The following is a 7,044-nucleotide window of genomic DNA, read 5'->3' as shown; positions in this document are numbered from 1 at the left end:
GATCATGTTGGAAAACTAAAATCTCGTCTGTTCCTATAGCAAGCTATCGACTGGTTATAGAATACTTGGTAATATAGCACAACCTTACAGGGACTTACGTTTATTTACGTTTTGTCCTCTCCTTCAACACCAGTTACTATCTGCTGTTATTTAGGGAAAGAATCCGCCTGGAATTGTCACTTAATAGCCCCTTTGTGTTCATTGAAAAACAAGTCATGGGATTCATGCAACACGATATGAGTATGATGATGAAATTTTCATTTGTGGGTGACTTCCAGCCAAGAAGCAGCCCGAAAAGCGCAATCCCTGCAGCACAATAATGTGGAATTGTTTATCCTAATAACTCTGGCGCCCTCTCCTCTCTGCTCTGTCCTAGCAGCACTGGATTCTTCCTCTCCGAATGCTGATGTGTTGACTTCTTACGGTCATGCCAGATGGCTCAGAAAGAAGAACTGCCACTTTCTGCAACATAGTTCAGGGTACGCGGTCCTCAGAGATGACTCTGCTACTTTGCCGACTGCTTGGTGGCTGACCATTCAATTTTCAGCAGAGGCTCTTCACATACCGGAGTAGCATTATCTGATAGGATTATCGTAGAAAGATTCAATATTGGTCCCTCCTCAGTCTGGTTATGGGTCAAGGGAGGCAGCATTGTATGGCGGGTCCTTGAAGGACTGAGTAGCAGAACAAAGGGAGCGGAGTTCTGGTCGGCAGACTATTGAGACTCTCCAAGTTTCTTGTGTAAGAGTCTGTCGCGGGACTGATCTCCAAATCATCTGACAACCCCTGAGCAAGGCTCCTCTTGAAAGACCGTGAAGAATCTCTGCTCTGTTCTGCTGGGGTTTCTGGAGGCTGAAGGACAACCATGCTTGCTGAAATATTCTGGTTGATTGGAAGAGGAGGAATGCATTAAAACCACCTCCGGCAGGGTGCAGAATGATGTTTGCCTGAGAAGGTTTTCTGGTTAGAATTGGTTGGAGCATTATGAAACTGCAACCCACACAGTGTTGTTCCTCTGAATCCCCTGCAGAGAACACAGAAGATTAAGCCCCAAAAACAACAGTTAACCACTGGAAAACTTGAATAGAGTGACTTGAAATAATGAACTTGCTGTGTCACGATTTGCTTAGCCCAACAGTAAAGTGCTTTGTGGTTTGGCAGTACCCCATTTGCCGTTGGGTCAGAGATCTCTTTTGCCGGCTCCTGATGTCCTTGCATTCCTGGGTTAGTGGTCTTGGACAGAAGTCTCTCAGAATGTCAATATTTTTGTCTTCTGTTGTGGCACCTGGTGTTTGAACTTCTAGAAGTCCGGGGAGTGGTGTAACAGGCTTGGTATTTGGTTTTGGCAGTGGAAGTGTCTGGGAGGATGTTTGAGCACTTTGAGGGTGGAGATGAGAGCTTCACCAGTTGATAGGAGTGGTGGTTCGGTCTGTTAAAGCCAACCATCTGTTTCTAAAGCAGGTGTTTTGGTCTCAAGGGTTGAACAGGGTAAAGACACTTCAGATAACTGAGGCCTACAGGAGGGTGAATGCTTGGAAGTATCTACAACGGATTTCTACTTCAGCTTGGGAAACCTGTTTCATGAAAGGTGCTGGAACTGGAGTAGGAGGTTTAACAGAGCAGGAGATGTTCAGGGCGCAGCGTTGGATAGGGTCCATTGAACTGCCTGGTCTCCAGCCACCTGAGGGGAATCACATATGAGTTGTTGTCGCTTGGACTGATGAACTGTCACTGTGGTTGGTGGTGTGTTGTGGAACAGATGAAGTAGAAGCATCACCTGCGCAGGTGCTTGTCTGGGTTTAGGAGCTCAGAGCAGCATTACTAAGATAAAGAAAAAAGTTCATTCATAAACTCCGTCCCTCCTTTTCATAATTTGTTTTGGCCCAAGCAAGAAAGCTCTTACTTGTGATGCACCTGATCCTGTCATAAGTAGCCTATCTCATTAGCCCAGTTCCCTATGTTCACAGGTCCGGAGTGCATGATGAACTCATTCATCAGGGCCCTTTCTCACGTCTGCGTAGATTTGTCCAAATGTCTGCTAGCAGTGAGGTTCCAGAAGTTTCTCTCTTGCTTCGACCTCTTCCTGCAAACCACAAATTGAATTAAAAGAAATATTGACCTAGCCTTTTGCTTTTGCAATCTAGACTATAATGTGAGTTATAATTTAGTAATGTAGTTCTGCTTACCTCTATCAGTAGTGTGAGGCATGGCAGGTGAGGTAAGGATATCTCTCCTTTGGACCGTTGATGAAAACGAGCAAATGCACGCCTTATTGCTCGTTATAAAATTGTTCACGTTAAATGAAACCTTTGTGCACTTATAAGAAAGAATGACATAAATCAGTGTTATTTATTGGTTTATTGTAATTAATAACACTAAATCATGGGTGTCCCAAACTTGGCTCCAGATTGGACCCTGACTTCCTGCAAAGTTTAGCTCCAGCTTGCCTGAACACACCGGCCTGGTAGTATCTAGTATGCCTAGATTAGCTTGTTTAATGGTGTGTTTAATTGGTGTTGGAGCAAAACCTCTGCAGAAAGTGGCCCTCCAGGAGCAGAATGGACCCCCCCTGGCACAAATAAAACACATACTTGAAATAACTACCTGCTTTAAATAGTACATTCAAATCCTTTTTCTCTTTGTGTCCCTGAATCTGACTCCAAATCAGACCCTGGGAAAGAATTAGAAGAGAATGTTGCAATCAAACTTCAAAGTTTGGAGAGGGTTATAATTAAAACTGAATTAGAATGTTTAGATATCAGCTGGGCAGAGTTCAGTCTACTGACAATTGCTAGAAATAATGATTGCATCATCTCATTTAATCCATCCTGCTCAGCACTTCTGGATGTGGGAGCCTTGAAAGTGAAAGTGAAAGTAAAAATGAAAAACTGGTGTATGCATGAGAATGTGGGGAAATCCTTAAGTTTCCATTTGGCCTTCATTAGAACACTTGCCAAACCACATATGAAACAGAATGCATTTGATATACCGGTGGTGACAAATGTTTGTAAAATCTAGATCGGATATGAGAACGTAATGCAGATTTGGCATCATTTTTTGCAACCATTGACTCATCATACTGGGATGTCCCCTGAATGAGCCATCCCTCATATCCACTCTACATTTTAAAAACATTTGTCCCACCACTTATGTCTAGGCATTTCGTCTTTTCTAATGATTCACATTCTTTCCCAAACTCACAGAGAGTCACAGTTGGTCCATTATAAGATCATACGTCGGTCCATTTTTGGTTTGGCTAATGTGCTAATGAACTATAATGTACCTTTTGAGTGGCTCTATTGTAAGGCTTAATTAATGTATTGTAAATCATGCATTCTGTAATGACGACATACTTTTTCATTTGGTGACCAGAGATCAAGCTGCTTTCCTGCAGACACATAAATTATTCAATTAATCTAGCTTTATGTATGCTAACTTCTTAGTTCATGTACATTATATTTGTAAATATTTTCATTGTGAATTAATGGGCCAGAGTGTATCTAGATAGCAAACCTTTTGTTTTGTGTGGTCTACTGGTGTATACCTCAACCTGATTTTTGATAGCTGTATATCGGCTTGGGTCACATACAAACTCATTATATTTAAAATTTACAATACTGCAGGACATTGTAGCACATTTTAATAATTTGCACTTAAAACTATCTACATTAGGTCCTATTATCTACCACGACCATGCCAGCTGTAGCAAAGTGTTCTACATGAGTGTAATACTTTCAGTATTTTTGTATGGTAACTGGAGTACAAAACTGATGTGAACCGGACCATTACCCTGCGGGTGAAAAATAATGATCTTCCAAAGATCAAAGCAAAAAACGACTGTTTTGTCTGCAATCCGTCTCCTCTTTCCCTCAAAATGTTCTGGATTTACACATATAATCTTTCTGTTCCCAGAAGGATGGAAAACATGTACCATGAAAAATGCCAAAAGCTAATGTTAGCCTCTTTTCAATGATTTCCTATTTATTTGACCTGCTTGTCAGTTCGGCTATTCACATGAATATTTCATTCAATTTGCTCCATACAACATTTTTTTGGTGGCATAAACTTACCATGACACATCTACTCATTATTATATTTATTACTGTCTATTGTCATAGTAGAAAAGTAAGAAAAATATACAATATAATATTACTTTTAATGTTTTAATACCACTTATATAAACTGTATAATAGAAAACATGAATTTGATTTCATAGTCCTGAATCAAACCCTAATACAAATTTGTAGGAAGCATGTAGATGCTGAAACTACATGTCCAACTCTCCATTCAAAATATTTATTTATCTATCTAGAATATATATAATATATTATATATAGGATACTATATATGATATATAGATTAGTTTTGTTTTGTTTTGCTCAATTTTATACTGCACAATTCTAAAATTAAATTTCGAGCATGTAAACAAGCATTTAGGAGGCCTACTTTTTCTATTATGAAATTAAATAGTCGTTTCTTCAAACTAAATTTCAATGCCCCTTAAAAGCCAGCTCAATCAAACAAGCTCAAAAATTCAGCCCCAGAGTCGACCTTAGACAGGACTGACAAATCTACAGTCACACAAACATCCCCTGCATCTGTGGCCACATAACTACACCTAAAGCATTACCAAATCACAGCACATCTAGTCTTCAATCTCATAGCGAAAAGGAGGACTCCAAAAAATCATCAGAGACTTTTTTGAGGTCTGAATCTTAGTAGGTTTTTCACTTAAACAGCTCAGAAATTATACTCTGTTGTCCAGATTCAATGACGTAATGCTCAGTCTAAACTAAGGCACTGCAGTGTTAATCCATAGTTCACGGCCCTGAAAGTATGTCTCAAACATGAAATAGTTTAACTGGAACAGAGTTTAGTATATGTCCTCTTGAATGATAAACAGACATAAAGGTTTTCATTTACGTGTCCTAATCCACACTAACAAACTAGACAGGTAGGCAGGTGCTCATATTATTTTAAGGCCCCTCCTCAGAGCTTAATGTGGCGGCCCGCCAATCCGCGACTAGTCACAGTTTTTAATCAATTATTATAGGGTTTAAAGCACGAGGTTTGAGGGACAATGACGACTGCGTAATTGGCTTTGTTCAGGAAACTTGGCAAGCCTGCCTTTCATTTGGATGTCCCTCCCTAAAAAAACGACCGCCCATTTCCCTGTCAAATCTTGAGGAAAACATTGTCAGTATTTCCGAGGTGACCAGGAAGCACCTACCTGTCTTGATATTCACTATACTTTAACGTATGTATTACTTTTCCTGGCGTAAATGATGACTAATACGACAAAAAGCAACTTTGAATCCCATGCAAAAGAGTTCAGCGAAATTTTATAATCGTATTGAGCATGATTTTTCTCAGGTCAATTTACGCGGAAGACCAGGTCGCAGGAGTTACAACATATCAAAACGGCGCATTCAATAACGTCTTAAATTATTTAAATTGTTCTTTATTGTAACACGTAATTTTCCTAGAGACGTCTGTCTGTTTGTAAGTGAAATCTTCACCTACCTTTAGCCTACTGGTGCGCGAGCTATAATGCAGGGCCGACGTTACTACCCGAAACGCAAGTACAGTTAAGTTACGCACAAAACAACTAACACTAAAATAAGAAGTGTCATTTGAAGAACTTCCTTTAGAGGAAGGTGCATCTGTGAGTCTTTCGCAGCTGAACCACTAAGTTTCTATGTTGCACGTCCTCCGTTTCAGCGTTTAAAGTCGCACCCCTCCCGTCATCAACACCTGTTTTCTTTTTCATTGATCTCTGACGTGCATCAACTTGTTACAATATTCCGCCCGCTGAATTCTCATATTTCCGTGTTGCAAAAAATATTTTGGAATCGTATCGTCTTGCAAATAGTACAATTTTTAAAACCAACTATTATATTTGGTATCATTTTGTTGCAGGTGCAGCGAGCGGAGGGACATAAATAAATAAAAATGACCTGGTCAGGTAGACTTGAGATGCATGGTTACCTTTTAATTGTACAGTGTTAAGGTATGGACATTGTAAAACCGATCAAGACGCACTGAACGCTTGATAAACTCTGAGGGAGGGATATGCACATTCTGAACGTATAGGCTACTTAGTTCTTTTAATGGTCTAAGACCCTCGAGCCGCCCGTTATTGTGCCCGATGCTGTTGCCAGACCAAAAAAAAAAATATAAATATTAAATGTTACAATCTTGTGTCCAAGTTCAACAGTAACTAAATGGAATATTTTCACATTTTCTGTAAAGTTAGTTTACATGAGCATGCGTGACTGTTGAGTTGCACGGTGTGTACACTGCGCAGACGCGTGTGTTCTCGACAGGCGCATTATTACATACATCTGCAGCAATGCAGAAAGAAGTGGTCGATCTCCCAAAAATAAATCCTTTAGTGATCTGCGTTACCAACCTAAACAAACCCTTAAAAGAGTGGGATCATCTGAGAAAGTAAAGGCTTTGAACCTATAATACTCTGAAATATTCCCAGCAAATGTGCTTCGTTTATTCTTGTTTTACTAAGAATGTCCTTGTATTTAGTTAAAAGCCTGTGTTGCAAACACATAATAAGCCCTTATAACAAAAATAACTAACTATAATGTATGTCTCCCCGATGATCCCTATTTTGTGCCCCTAAGCTTTCTAAATCTGAATGCACCCAGAAAAGGAGTTTTGTCAAGTCATCTAAGGAAAAGAGAAAGAGGGTGCAGCAGAATACTAACAGAGTAATATGAAGTCTATTTGCTTATTTATGTTGCTATATGCAATGTGCCCTCATATATGTATCAAGCCATTCACCAAGTCACCCCAGTATAATATTTCTCTAAATGGCCGTGGATGGAGCTGTAATCCCTTTTTTTTACCTCTTTCTTCTTATCCCATCCCCCTCAGTTCCCACAGTGACTGCATCTTTCACTCTCTTCATGTGTAATGGCTATTATACTATAGACAATTACATCATATGAGCATATCTCCTAAGGCTACAGCAATCTCTTGTGTTTTGTGTGTATATGGGCCCACTTAAAGAATGCGTTTTAATTATAA

At 39.7% G+C, this 7,044-nt stretch overlaps 1 pseudogene; it reads right to left on the bottom strand.

Annotated features, from left to right (window-relative positions):
• Positions 1-257: 257 nt before the first annotated feature.
• Positions 258-6,925, bottom strand: LOC122147376 (annotated as a pseudogene).
• Between the last annotated feature and the right edge of the window lie 119 nt (positions 6,926-7,044).

This window comes from Cyprinus carpio, chromosome A14 (genome assembly GCF_018340385.1).
Source record: "Cyprinus carpio isolate SPL01 chromosome A14, ASM1834038v1, whole genome shotgun sequence".
NCBI lineage: Eukaryota > Metazoa > Chordata > Actinopteri > Cypriniformes > Cyprinidae > Cyprinus > Cyprinus carpio.
This window is presented reverse-complemented; position numbering and strand designations above follow the sequence as displayed.